Below are 15,245 nucleotides of genomic sequence, written 5' to 3'. Positions count from 1 at the left end.
AGACAGCTCTGTGTTGACTTCTAATACAGGAAGGCCACCCACCATGGTGGTGCTCCCAGCCAATGAAGCCGGCTGGCGAAAGCTTTCTTAAATGGTGCTAATCAGTCCAGGGAGGCCTGCCCTCTATCCCCATCAGCATTCTATAATTCAGATGTGCTGATAACCTGAAATTGAATGTGTCAGGATGCAGACATGTGAAGAGAAGAGGGAACTCCAGGCTGGAGGAGCCGGTGGCTGGGAGACAATGCCCGGGGGACGGGGTTTCACACCCTCCTCCTATCCTCCCCAGCCCCCATCCCTAGATTTTGTGTGTGTGTGTGTGCGTGTGTGTGCGTGTGTTATTGTTCAGAGCCAGGGACAAAATGGAAGATTTCAAGTTCTGAAATATTTATAGGGAAGCTTTGGATTTTGTATATGTTAAATGCATCAACAGACATTTTGGCTGCTAAGGGGTGAATGGTAATTTGCGATTAATTTTTTTTTTTTTCGAGCCACAGCTATTTTAAAACATTTCTCCCACTCTCTCGTGTATGAGACAGACAGACACACACACCCACCCCAGTCTGGTGAGCACGTCTCACAGGAAAGTTTAACAAAGGAGTCGCTATTGTCACTGTCCCAGCCGGCTGCAGTGCAGCTGAGGGTCAGTTGCTATTTCTATTTTAAACCTTGATTTTTGCAAAGTTTGTCTTTTGACTGTTCTCATTCTAATCAGGCTTAGTTAGGGGATCCGCTCCAAGCTCCACACCAGGCTGTGAGGACAGAGAAAGATAAACCGGGGGGATTAAACAAAAAGTTCTGCTCTGTCAATAGGCATGTGTGTGTGTGTGTGTGTGTGTGTGTGTGTGTGTGTGAGAGAGAGAGAGAGAGAGAGAGAGAGAGAGAGAGAGAGAGAGAGAGACAGACAGAGGCAGAGTCATTGGCCAGCAGTCATTAAACAGCCATTCCCTTAATTTCAAAGAAAGTGCAGTTTATCACAGAGCTGTGTTTGGCTTCGCACTTGGCTTATTGGCTGTGCGTTCAGGGGGCTACCTCTGTAGCTTCCCCCTCGTGCCCAAGAATGTGTGTCCCTTGGAGACAGGGCACAGGCTGCTCCAGCCCTGCAGTTCATCCAGCCCCTCGGTCCAGCCCCGACACTCCCCAAATGCCCTGGTGCCAGCCACCGCCAGCCTTCTCTGCTGCCAGGATCCTATTCCTCTCTGACTTTGCTTGTTGACTTCTTGATCAACTTAGATGCCATCTTGTCTCTGCAGCGGCCCCCCCCACCCCCGCCAACTCCGGGTCCTCTTCCAGCCCACATCCTGCAGATTAGGATGAAGTTTTCCCTTCCTGGTTCTCCCTTTGTGATGGCACCTGGCGTTCTCCCCTGGTTTGGAGACATCTGCCCGAAGCCTGTCTCTCCTACCATGTGGCGACCCGCTGGGGGCTGATTCGGAGTTGGGGCACCTTTGTATACCTCCGGCTTCCCTGGCACAGAGTTGGGCAGATGCCATTATGGGCAGGAAGAGGCTGAAATGTTTCTTGAGGACTTTTGAGATCCCTAGTTAGGGCTTGCCGTGTCCCGAGGAAGGGGCAGAAGGAGAGATGAGGCAGACTCGGGGTGGGCAAAAGGAGTGAAGATATACAAGTTACTTTTTTCACCTTGAACCGACCTGGGGTCACCTCGTCGCCTCCCCCATAGTCCAGGTCTGCTCTGCTATTCAGGTGGGCACTGCTTTCCTGGAAGCCCAGAGATTTTCTTCCTCAGAGGCTGCCCTTTCAAAGGGTGAAGAAAAGGTCCCGAGGTGCAGCTCCTCACCTCCATCCTCATCACTGTCAGACTGATTGGCACCACATGGCATGCCATCCAGGAGGACCACGAACACTTCCCTGAGGTTTGGACCCAGTGGGGGCTTCCCCAGGGGAACACTTGGCATGTGTTTAATTATTCATCGGTGTTCTCGTCTGTATCTCCCTGCTCCCTGATTGTTTTGTCTTTCCCTAAAAATATTTATTTGAAATTCTGTGATCAAAGACTGAAAAAACAAAATAAAGCAGGATATTAAAATGAAAATTTTTTTAAGGAGGTTGGAATGTCAAGATCATTTTTATTAGAAAAGTTTACAAGATGAAGCCACGAATTATTTACGTAACTTCACATATCAAGCATGAATACTCCCCACTGTGCTTCTGGTGAGCGATATTGGCTGGCAGAACCTAGGTTTAAAATACCTTCTACTTAAGACAGGACAAATTCATTTTAATTAAAATGAACGGATTTTTCTTGATCGTATTTTAACACACACGTACACACTCACACACATCTGTGCTCAGAATTGATAAAGAAAGAACTCTGGTTAAATAATCCACTTTTGTCTGACAACGGAATCCGTTATAGAGGTGCAAATATGCAGAAAGCTATTTGGAAATGCATCCTAGTAGTTGTCAGGTTTTATTATGCAGGAAGGTGTCATGTTTGTTACGAAGCTGAGTGCAGATGGCAGAGTGGAAGAAATGGATCACTAATTTTAACAATGATTAATGAACAGAGATAGAAAATGAATTACATTGGACTATCGGAGGCAAGAAATATTTTTGTGAAAATTTTGACTCATCTGCTGTGCTGTTCTCTGCAAATTATTTTCAGAAATTCTATATGTTGTCAACAGTTGACTGCATTTTCCATTACTGTCTATTTCTGTTCTTAAGTACTTTTGTGTTATTAGAGATACATAATTTCAAAATACCAATACATTCCTGATTACTTAGAGAAAATATATGTAACAATGTGACTATTCCATAGACGCTAGCCATAAAAGTCCTGTTTTATAATAATCTTTCATTCTTCCTCATTTTATCACTACATTAGGAATGTTTGATAAAAAGAAAGGGGGGCTCCTCTAGCACATGCAGAATAAAGAAAAAATAGAAGTGAAGGTAGCAATAAAAATGTGGGTGGGTGACTTATTGTGGTCTGAAGCTGCCACCAGCCACGTCCTTTGTCTTCTCTGCCTGGCATCGTGGGAGGCAGGGACCTGCCCGCTCTCTGGCATTAGCCTCCGTGAGCCATGGCCCATTCTGTCCTGTCCTCTGCCCACTCCAAACATCCCAAAACACTCTTCCTTCGGACTCAGGAAGTTATTACCAGTTCTTGAAGTTTTCTCAGAAATTTTTTCTTCTGATGGACCCTGACTCTCATCCTCTCTCTCTGCTCCAGTGGTCCTGGTGCTAAGAATGAGTTTTCATGGCCACGTTTCCTTCATCAGCCTTCTCAGCAGTTGTGTGACTCTGTGTGTGTGTGTGTGTGTGTGTGTGTTTGTGAGAGAAAGAGAGAGAGATTTGCAAATGAATATAACTTATTTGGTTATGATCTTTCTCTTGGCGGGGGGCACGCCTTTGTGGTATCTCATATGGAAAAATGGATAGTGATTTTTTTTTCTCCTCCCTCTCATCCCTTTTCTTCTACTTCTTCTTTTGGTAAAGATCTTAACCATCTTAAACATGTTGGCTTTAAGGCATCTTATTTTCTCAAGATCCTCCACAGGAGAGAAGTGATCTACTAGTGTTTGGATGATCCTGTGTTGTAATTGGTTGACACTTAACTTTCGTTCGTCAGGACCCACTGCAGTGGGGACGTGAGTCAACATCAGAGTTAGTACCTCAGGACACTTGATGTTTCAGGGTGTCGCCGTGCCTCTGTGGTCCGTGGCGGGGGCCCAACTCTCACCTACCGCTATTTAATCCTTGGCTTGGGGGTTTATTCATATTAAACCCTTATAGTACAGCCCCTGCTCATTTCCGACAACTCCTCAGTCTTTTACCCAAGAGGGACTCCCCCGAGACAAGAGGACAGGCTGCTTTTGGACCCTCGCAGGAAGGCCCTGGCCATCCAGCGTCTGGCTTCCACACACGTGGCTGGGCTGCCTCCCGAGAGCTGCCAGGGGTCTGAACAAATGGACGGTCTGTAACTGCTTCCTTCTCCTGCAAATGAGCTTTCCAAGTTTCCAACTTGACTGTTTTATTTATGCTCTTGACCTGTAAAAACAAGCAGGCTGTTTAAAAAGCAAAAAAGTACTTCCCATGATTAGAGTACTTAGAGTTGAAATAAATTGCAGGATGAAGAGGACATTCCTCGTCGCTCCCTTAGAAAATGTCGTGGAGGTTTTGCTACTAGAGGATGATCTGTGGTTCTGCACATAGGGGGTTTTCCCCCCGTCTCGCTAGGATCTTTGGGTTCCCCAAGGAAGGACTCATTGTCTTCCCCCTTCTGTGCTCTTAGGTGGTGGAATGATCCTGGTGAACATTAAAAACATGTTTGCGAATGGTTCTAAGTCAAGTAGTTTGCATATAATTATGGTCCTGATGGGAAAACACTTTGGAAAAACAAGCAGTGATACAACGCAAGTCCTGCTCAGGTTACATAGCATATGCTAAACACTGAGGAAACACACACAGCCTTCCGTGAACAGGTAGGGAATGCTCCAGGGAGCCAATTTAGAATGGGACTTAAGGCAAGCATGGCTTTTCATGTCCCTCTTGGCAAGTGTGTTGAGTAGCGGGTGGGCCCTGGAACTCTCTGTGAGCCTGCTGCCTGCCTAGGGTGGCCACCACACACAGGCCTGAACGAGGTGGGTGTCGGGAGATGGGGGCTGTTGGGTGTTCCGACCGAGTGCGAGACTGGTGGTGCATCCCAGGTAAGCGAGCGGTGTAGACGTGGAGACTGGGTGGGGCACAGGCAGGGAGGGAGAGAGAATCCTCAATTTATGGGTAGAGAGATCAGGAAGAATAAAAAAGGAACTGTAGATGATCCACTTAAGAGGCAAGTGACTCCTAAATATAGAGCTGTCTCTGTGATTCATGGTTTGGGTTGCTTTTGAGGCCGTAAGTCAGGTGGAGGGATGCTGTATAGGAATAATTTGAGGGTACTTGAGATTTAGACATTTGGATCTGAATGCCAGGAAGGGAGCTGGTGCTCAGGTTACCTCTTCCATCAAATGGAACACCTTCTGGTTATTTCACCTGAGTATGTCAATATCTGTGTAAATCAGGTGTCTGGCTTAACGCGCTTGGTACGTTGGTCCCCAGCCTCTCCTTGCACACACACAGGTGCCACACCTCTGCTGGCGTGGCCTTTGCGTGGCCATCGGTGGGGGCAGCTGGCTTCGTGCAGCCCTATGGTGGAAGTCGAAGGCAGACCTGGTTCCGGCTTTCACAGCTGTTTGTCTTTCCACAGTTGTTATCTGTCTTTTGTTTCGATTGTAATTACCTTCATATTGATCTGAACCAATTCATCAAATCAGACCTGAAAAAGTAAAATGCTGTGAAAAAAATTTTTTAAAATATCTATTTTAACGGGAGAATTCTCCCGAGCCAACAGATAGGAACGCACATCCACCCATGCACTTGTTTGGCCACGGTTGTTGGCATTTCCAGGGACCGCATATTTGAATTGGCGACACCGGGCACACAAAGACGAGACCCACCTGCCTACATTCTGCGTTGATGCCAGTCTCCGGACACGTGCTCTGAGTGTGCCTTTTTAGCTGCCAAGCCCAGGGATGTATATTTAAGTTAGACTGAGGCGAGTAATTATAATAAGCTGGCCTATAGCATGAGCTGGAGTATATTCAAGATGTCTGTCATCCTTCCGTTTCCTCAGGTAAGTGACTGATTGACCTTTTTGGGGCTCTGATACTTTACTAATCAGAACCTGAAATCTGTATAACAACACTTCATTTACTTGATAGACAAAAGAACAATTGCACTTGAAGTAATGTGATTTCTAAATAGACACTGCCTGTCAAAAATAAATGCATTAGAAGTAAAATGTAGCTCAAGGAGACAATTAGCAAACAGAGGTGACACCGTAAACAGGTGCACCCATTATTCCCAAAGCTTGTGGCAATATATTCGCGTCTTTTAGAGTGATGGAAGATCATGTGACGGTTTGGTGAATTATCTATCGGTATCATCTGACTGATGAAGCCGTGGCTGTTGCAGATCATTTAAAAATGCATCTCACAAATTACATGGTAGCTGGGAAAAAAAAAAATGCAGGTTTTTTTTTTTTTTTAAAGAACAATGCTTTTCTAAAGCTATGCGCTAGCATACGTAATTTTTTATTTGAAAAGATGGAGACCATTTCATTATGCTGGGTATACAGTCGGTTAAGGTTGTGCAAATTCATTACAATGTTTGTTAATGTATAAAACATTTTCCATTCTGGTTTTAGTGACACTGGATTTTTTTTTTTTTTTTTTTTTTTTTATAATGGGCTGTTTCTGAAACATCTGCTATCCCTTGTTACCTGTGGGCAGAGGAGAGAGAATCTACTCTTTCTAAGAATGTTTATAAAATCTTTACCAAAATGGAAGGGCTTGGGAGATGAGAGGGAAAGGTAAATCTTTTTTTTTCTTTTCTGTGAATAGTTAGGTTTGAGTTTTTTGGAATAGGAACTTCGCCATGAGACAAGCGAGGGGGCCTTTCTCTGGCTGCTTGACAGGCCAGGCTAGGAAGGGACCAGACTTTCTTGGGGGTCTCTCCGTCCCCCTGTGCTTGTGCGCCTGCCGTGGGCTCTGCCCTCAGCGTGCATGGGAGGCCTTCTCTGTTATTTTTCATCTATCTTCTTTGCTGTTTTTTTTTGTTTGATTTTGCTTTTGTTTTTTGCTTTTGGTTTTTGCTCTAGCATGCGGGATATTTGAGGGACCCCCAGCTTTGGCAGTTACTGTTTCTTCTTGTTATTATAAAATCACAGGGAAACAGTGTGCAGTGCTTTACATGGTCTTCAGATAGGTCCGCCCTTGAATTTTCTTGGCCTTCTCCAGAATAACCAGTAGCTGGAGCTAAACTTAACATGGACTTAGCGGTGACAGCTCTCTAGAACAGCAGCGTTTTGATGGCACCCTGTGCCCAGGTAACGAAAAGAAGCAAGCAACCCCATCCTGTCGTAATGTTCGTCGGGCTTCCAGCTGGGGAGGGGCCCAGGCCCACTCTGCACCTCTGTCTGCTTCCTCATACAGATCGGTCCTTTCTGAGGACTTAATTCAAATTTCTGTTTGGGAGTTTGTGATTTGCAAATGTTAACCACTATATATAAAAATAGATTTAAAAAAACCAGATTTCTTCTGTATAGCACAGGGAACTGTCTTCACTATCTTGTAATAACCTTTAATGAAAAAGAATATGAAAACAAATGTATGTGTATATATGCTTGACTGAGACATTATGCTGTACGCCAGAAATTAACACATTGTAACTGACTATACGTCAATTAAAAAAAATAATATAAAGAAAAAAAAAAGAGTTTCTGTCTTGGAGATGGAAAGAGCGAGGATGGGGCGTGGGGGGGCTGTCCAGACTGAGGAGTGGCAACAGTCTGAGCAGCCCCTTTTCTTTGCTGACAAGGAGACATGCCCAAGAAGTGGGTGCAGGCCTGGCTGGCCAGACTCTGCTCTGTAGGCACAAGTCAATTCGTTTTGTGAACTGAGCTGATGAGGACAACCGGAAAACCCGCACAGGAGTACGAATAGGGTGCACGAGTCTCCAGCCAGGGGGGTCCCTGCGGAGTGCCCAGCGCCCTTCTTGAAGAACTGCCCTGGCAGACTCTCTGGGAAGTTTCTGGACATCAACTCATGAGAGAAGTGGTGGCCAGAGGGTGACTGAAGGATCCGAAATCTCTAAGCCCTGGAGAGGTTTCCTGATCTGCAGAAGTGGAAATCCTGCAGCCAGAAAGGAGGGGTTCCCTAGGCTTCCCCAAAGCTGTTGCTTTTTTTTTTTTCCTTTTTAAACTAAGAGACGCTGTTTTTTAAGAGTAGTTTTAGGTATACAGGACAATTAAGTGCCAAATACAGTCCCCATAAGACGCCCTCCCTGCAAGTTCCCCTCTTGTTAACCTTTGTGTTAATGTGGTACCTGTGTTACCATTGATGAACCAACGTGGATACATTATTCTTAACTGAAGCCCACAGTTTACACTAAGGGATCACTTTTCATGCTGTTCATTCTGTGGGTTTGGACAAGTGTATCCGCTACTGTAGTTTCATACAGGATAATTCCGCTGCCCCTAAATCCCCTGTGTTTCACCTCGTTGTCTCCCCCTCTCCCAAGTCCCTGGCAACCACTGATCTTTTTACTGTCTCTTCTGTTTTGTCTTTTCTAGAAAGTCATGGAGTTGAAATCATACAGCATGTAGACTTTTAAGGTTGGCTTCTTTCACTGAGTAATGTCTTTATGGTTCTGCCCTGTCATTTTGTGACTCGATGGCTCGTTTCTTCTTATGGCTCAATACCATTCCATTGTCTGGATGTACCACACTTAGTCTGTCCGTTCTCTTACCGAGAGATGCCTCGGTTGCTTCCGCGCTTTGGCATATCGTGACTAAAGCTGCGGTGAACACCTGTGTGTGGGTTTTCGTGGGGATGTGTTTTCAGCTCTTCTGGGTGAATATCGAGGAGCAGGAGTATTGGATTGTATGATGAGAGTATGTTTAGCTTTGTGAGAAACCACCAGACTGTCTTCCAAAGTGGCCGTACGAGTTTGCATTCCCACCAGCAATGACTGAGAGTACCTGTTCTGTATCTGCATTTGGGGGTGTCATTGTTTTGCACCTTTGTCATCCTAATAGGTGTGCGGTGGTATCTCATTATTGTTTTAATGTGCATTTCCTTAATGACAGACGATGTCGAGCTTACTTGCACCTGGAGATCTCCTTTGGTGAGACATCCAGATTTTTCTGCCCATTGTTTAAGGGGGCTGTTTGTTTTTTATTGTTGAGTTTAAAGAGTTCTTTGTATGTTTTGGATGCCAGTCCTTTATCAGATGCGTCTTTAGCTAAGATCTTCTCCAGTGTGTGGCTTGACATCTTCTTGTCTTAATACCGTCCCTTTGTCACACCTGTGGGACTCAGCCAGGAGCCTATATTCTCATGGAGCCGAGCTCAGTCTTTACATTTGGGACTGGAGGTTTTAGGACACACATGCAGTGTGCTTTCAGCTGTGTTCACAGCTCACACACACACACACACACGCATGCATGGGAAAGAATAGAAGGAAGTACGGAATGCCAACAACAATCACACCACCTGATAGAATTATGTTATTTTTTCTTCATAATAATTATATGTTCTGAATTTTCTACGAGTGATCACATATGACTTGAATAAACAGTTCTGTAAAAAACAAAAAGTAAATGAACTGAAAAGTGCAACACCTATAAAGGAGATCCCATGGTGGTTCAGTGAGAATGTGTGTAACTTTCATTTTGACTTCAGAGAATCTTATCTATGGAGCCAACATTTCAAGTGATATTGATGATAGTACATTTCCCCTAAAAACCTGCTTCAGAAAACGAGTGAATTTTCATAATGGCTAAATTCGGCTGGCAAAATGGCCTGATTTTTTTGTTCAGGTTTAAATCGGCACTGTACAATATAAATACAATGCCAGCTGCATATGCAAGCCATGTATATTAATTTTCTGATAGCTGTATTAAAAATGATTTTAAAAAAAACCAGTGAAATTGTTTAATTCAATCTACCCAAACTATTGTTGCAACATGTAAAAAGTATAAAGAATATAAATGAAACATTTTACATTTTTCCAAACATGGTGTGTGTTTTAGGCTTTACAGCGCATCTCACGTGCTCGGTAGGCACATGGGGTCAGTGACTGCCAAGTTGAACGATGCAGCTCTGGGTGACGGCTGAATGTTCAAACATTATTTGCCAGGCAGAGTACAGAGTACCAACAGCAACGTTACTGGCAGGAAGGGTGGAGGAAAGAGAAGACAGGCACTTTGTGCTTTCCAGTTCGTTCCCATTTCTTCTTCAAGAAAAACTACTTCACAGGTACCTTGTGATCTGATGATATGAGATGTCTTCTGTAAAGGGATAAATATTTTAAATTCATGGTGATACACTGTATTACGAAGGATTTTCAAATGGGGGATTTTTTTCTTCTTTTGCATCACTCCCTCCCTGGGGGCCAGACTTGTCTCAGATTTGCCATCCCGTGGCATCCTGATATGGGAGCTGCCTTCCCATGGATGGGGTGGGACTTGAGGCCAAGTTAGGCAAAGACATTGGGAAGAGGCTGTCAGGCACTGGCTTTCAGAGAAAACAGCCTCCAGGAAGAGCTGGGGTGCCCCTCCTGCGCTGGTTCAGGCTCTGGGACTCTACCAGCATGGCAGCCTGGCACCATGTCCAGTGACATACTTGAGCCTCGTGGAAAGTGTGTGCATTGGGTTGGTGCCTCCTGCCCTGAGCACACTGGCCTACAGGATATGTTCTCCTTCTTTTCCCTGTCCTGGGTCGGACCTTGGGACGAGGAATAGGAATCCATGTGCAGAATAGTGCTGAGGAGTGTGCGTGCTCCTGAGACACGTGGGGCCGTGGGGGGGTCTCTGACCAGCTGGACACCAAGCAAGGTTGGCTGCTTCGGGGACAGGGCTCTCCAAGACCACGAGGGTAGGCGGAGGGAGGTTGCCTGGTGCTGGGAGACGGGGTAGAGTGGCTCCCACACTCACGAGCTCTTAAGCTAGGGCCAGTTACTTCATGGCTAGTGCCTCAGTTTCCCATCAGTAAATGAACAAGAAAATGGATTGTCATAAGGGTCAGTACCGTCATGAGGGACTCTGGTTGGCACATGGTAAGTACTCAATAAATGTCAGTTGTCACTCTTACGAGTTTGGGAATGGTTAGGTCAGTGAACAGATCCCTTCGGAAGTGGTGTGTGTGTGTGTGTGTGTGTGCGCGCTCGTGTGTGAATGCATTCTGGCTGTTTCCTGGACTGCATTTCTTTAATGGCTCATGCAGTCCTGTCTCCTTCCTGCACCGTCAGCCTGGACAAGGATATCTCCCTTCTCCCTTCACTTTCCCTCTCTCCTTTTCTCTTTCTCAGGGCTGTTTTGACTATGAATTAATTGTAGGTTGGGGGACTTGCAAGCAAAAATCAAAGCCAATAATCTTCAAAAGGACGGGGAGGACCAGGGCCACCGGGGGAGTGCAGGGGCCAACTGGGGCTCTGGTGGCTGCGGGGTGGGGGTGGCGGGGGCTTTCCATGTTTCTTCAAAGGGGACACCAAGTGTTTCAGATTGTCACTTAAAAAGCTCAGATGCAAAACTTTGGAAATCTGGGTGAGAGGCAATGGTTTCCAAAACAGCTATTTTTATCTTTTGCCAGCAAGCATGAGCCCAGTGGAACGTAGAGTTAAACTTGGAATTTCTTGGCAAGGGTTAATAATCAATGTAGATCTCCTAACAAAGGAGATGCTGCCTTATTACACTGGGAAAGTTTTTTTTCTTAACTGTCAGTGAAGCAGTACTAATTATTACTCCAGTGTAAATGAGGTCATTTCCTATTAAGAGAACAAAATGCTTAGCCTCGCCTTGCCAATTCATACCAACTATTTTTCACACATACTCAGCTTTTTAGTTTTTTTTTTTTAAATTTTGATAAAATCCATTCATTTGTATTAGAAAAGTGTAAACCATCGCAATAATAGTCGCCCATGATTACCCAGATGAGCTTTTGTAATGTGTGGGCTGTTTGAATACCATGTGTTAGCTATGGAACAATTAGGCAGCTGAATGGATCTTTAAAACAATCAGATACTTTTATCTCACTGAAAAAATACATTCCTTGGATGTGTACTGTTAAACCGTAAATTCCGGGAACATTAAACTCACGTCACGAGGAGAACTTTCGGATATATGTTGATCAAGGACAAAAAGACATCCAAATATCTTGTCTTCATGTTTTCATTTTTTTTTTATGCAAGCAAAAAGATTTAAGGAATATTGTAGCAAACAAAGGGTAATTGTTTTAGCCCAGATGTTGCTTTTGCACAACAAGCAGGTTACAATGTTCCCACAGAGCTGATGAGCCCAATCAGGGAAATGATTAAAAATTGATTTTGTCCCTGTAATTACAGTATGTAAACTACTTAGCTTGGATTGCAAAGGAAGTGATTTTCTAATTACGTATATACTCTGGTGTCTAATGATTGGTTTTTTGAAGTAATGAAGAGAGAGCACTAACGACTCCTTGGTGTTCTGTTGTTTAAGAAAGACCATCTTTAGAGTAAGCGGCAACAGACAAAGAGTTTAAATTGAATTTTCAACACTGTTAATGTGCACATGGATTTGTTTATTAAAGAGACAGGGACGTAATTTGATTGGCTCCGAGCATCTTGGCTTTTTTTCATGCTAAAGCATGTAAAAATACATGCACCGGGTCTCACGCTGACGGGAAGAAGCCTCTCCACTCCTCTTTTATCATCCCTGCGCCTGGGCTGATACCGTGGGGGTCTCAGGTTCCCGTGAGCGTCTGATGTCTGTGTATCCTGAAAGCATTCAGATCGAACAGGTATCAAATAGCTTCTCCATCAAAGTTACCTTTGTTTTAAAATGAAAGAAGAGGCTTCCTTTGGAAGCATGTCTGGGCAGCCTAGCGCACTCCGTGTTATAGTATTTCAGCCGTGTCTTAGGATGCTGGGCTCTGCGTCAGGGTGGCAGCTGCCACCCCCCCTCCCAGCACGTCCGGGTACACACACACACTCACACAGGTGCCAGCCCTGTGTTGGAGGCCCGAATGCAGTGGGCAGTTTGTGGGGACCCCACGGGGTGGGCCGATGGGGTTTAGGAGAGAGCTGGCCGAGTTCCGAGTGTTCCCTCTCTGCTGGGAGACACTTGGCGGCCGCTGAGTAACAGCTCCTCGAGCACCGATTCTGGCAGAAGTTAGTGAGGGCAGTGGCTCCAAGGTGACCCTGAGAGCAAGCAGGTGGTGAGGCCAGCGGATCAGGACACAACGGCCACTGAAAAGATAGTTTGTTACTCATAGTTCCTAAGGGGAGGGGGCATGCCATGCCAGGCAGGGCTATACAGGGAAACTCGGGTTGGTCGGGCGGCAGAAAAGGGGCGACAGGAGAATGTGGGCAACAGCCTTCCTTGTGGTTTCTGAGGGACAGGCACGGCAAGGCAGGGTAAGCCGACTTAGCTTTGGCTACCCGATCATGCCCCGGCAGGCTCTGGGGCACAGGGGCTGCCTCCAGTTGTCTGGTCCAGGGTGTGACAGTCTGATACAGGAGGTGGTTGGGGCATGAGCTCTGGATTGGTTGGTTTACAGATGAAGGATATGCTCCCAGGGGAGTCATTTGCTATCCCTAGGAATTGGCTGGTGCTGGGAGGGGCTGTCCCTGCAGGCTCGGCAAGGCCCCAGATGTCAAAGCATCGGAAACATATGGTTACTATCCCTGAGCCCTGGACTAGGGCTGACTTGGGAGTGGTGCTCCGTGCCCTCAGAGTCCCAGGCCAGGATGAGCACAGGATGATGCTGGGCCCCCCTGCACCTAACGTCCTACTCAGCAGGTCTCACTGGGTCTACACAAAAGGCATCCTGAATCCACTTGCTTCTCCCCATCACTGCGGCTCTCAGCCCGGGTCAAGTCTGCCTCCTCTCTCATCTGGACAGCTGTAGAAGCCTCCCCATGGGTCTCCCTGCCTCCACTTTGGTCCCCTCTCGTCTGTTCTCCCCACAGCAGCCACAGTGATTCTTGTATGATGTAAATCAGATCATGTTATTCCCTTGTTCAAATCCCACCAATGGTTCAGAATAAAATCCCCATTTCTTACTGTGTCTGTGAAGGTACGTGGATCCTGAACAGCCCATCTTCCCCCATTTTCCCACTCACTGTCTATGCTCTGGCTCCAGGGGCTTCTTGCTGCTCCTGGAACGCACCAGCTCCATCCTGCACCAGGGCCTTTGCACACACTGTTTGCTCTGCTTGTAAAACCCTTCCCTCAGTGTTCCCAGGGCTCCCTCCCTGACTTTGTCCTGGTCCCTTGTCAGTGTCACCTTTTAGAGCGGTCTCCTCTGATGGCCGTATCTAACACAGAATCCGTCACTGCCCATCCTTTCCCCTGCTTTATTTTTCTTCTTACAGCTTATTACTTGCTGGCTTTGTATTTTACTTTTATTTGCCTTTTATTTGAAGCTGCTCACTAAAACATATGTTTCACGCAGGCAGAGACATTGTTTACCACTGGCGTCCCAGAACCTGGGAGTTAGATGCCAGCTTGGCACACAGGAGGCCCTTGACGGATGAGGGCTGAGTGAGGGACTGTCCCCAAGGCTCTTTCCCGGGCAGCTTTCCTCACGAGGAAGCCTCTCTTACTGGGGACCTGGAGGGACAGGTGCTGTCCCTGGGGGCTGTGTTCATCCCTCAGAGTTCTTGGGAGGAGCAAAGCGAAAATCACTCAGTGCTTTGGATTGGAACTTCCAAGTCCATTCAGAGGAGCTGGCATCTTGGGGCAGGGCCCCTGTCCCTAGTGGGATGGGAGAATATTGAGCACTGGGCTGGGAGGGCACCCAGGCTCCAGGCGGTGCACCCTGGAGAAGAGGCTTGGGTGATCCTCTGTGTGGCCCTTCAGACAGAGGGACAGAGGAGAGCCCACTGCCCAGGAGAATGGGTTCAGAGGCCGTGGCCCCAGGTGACTGGGGTGTTATGTCCAGAGAACTCCAGACGTGTCTTCTGTGAGTCACATCTTCCTCTAGGCAGGGGGCTGAAGGATTCGGGCTGGCTCTCTCTGAATCCTGTCCTAACTTTTGTCTGGAAGGAAAGCAGTTTATCTGGCCCCCATCTGCCCCGGGGCTTCCCAGATGCCTCAGCAGACAGCCCTGTTCCCACTGCTGGGCCTCCGAGTGACCCTGGGGGAGAGTGAGCCTTCGTCCCTCCAGGAATATACTCTGCCTCCCGCAGGGGCAGCATCTGGAGCAGAACATGGACCTGGGGAGGGGGGACGTGAACCAGCCCTTCCTTCTTTCCTTCTATCTTCCTTTTCCCTCCTTCCCTTTCTTCCACCTTCCCTCCCTCCTATTCCTCCTCACTCCCTGTATCCCTCCCTCCCTCCCTCCCTTCCATCCATCTCCATCCCACCTATCCCACTGTCCTCCCATCTTGTCTTCCCCACTCCCTCCATCCTTCCCTCTTTACCTCCCTCCCTCCCTGCCTTTTCCCCCAGCCCCCCATCATTTACTGAGCTCCAGGCCCTCTGCCACCAGTTAGGGACTGGGAGGTGATGCAGGGACTGCCCTCAGCACACGGTAACTCGAGTTGTCACTCAAATGACCTTCCAGTGGTGATGGTGTAGCGTGGAAGGCAGATGTGGAATGGCCCCAGGAGGGCAATGTGTTTGCCTAGAGGAGGAGTCTTTGCATTCAACTCTGGGCTTGTTACAGAGGCCCTGCTGATCTGCTGTCTCTTGACTCGCCA

General features: G+C 46.9%; 1 protein-coding gene across 1 annotated transcript in view; it reads left to right on the top strand.

Moving 5' to 3' along the window:
- The window catches only part of ZNF536 (zinc finger protein 536), a 276,649-nt gene that overhangs the window by 30,366 nt on the left and 231,038 nt on the right, over positions 1–15,245 (top strand).

The sequence above is a fragment of the Camelus ferus genome, chromosome 9, assembly GCF_009834535.1.
Source record: "Camelus ferus isolate YT-003-E chromosome 9, BCGSAC_Cfer_1.0, whole genome shotgun sequence".
In the NCBI taxonomy this organism is placed as follows: Eukaryota; Metazoa; Chordata; class Mammalia; order Artiodactyla; family Camelidae; genus Camelus; species Camelus ferus.
The sequence above is the reverse complement of the archived record's forward strand: the minus strand, read 5'-3'. Positions and strand labels throughout refer to the sequence as shown.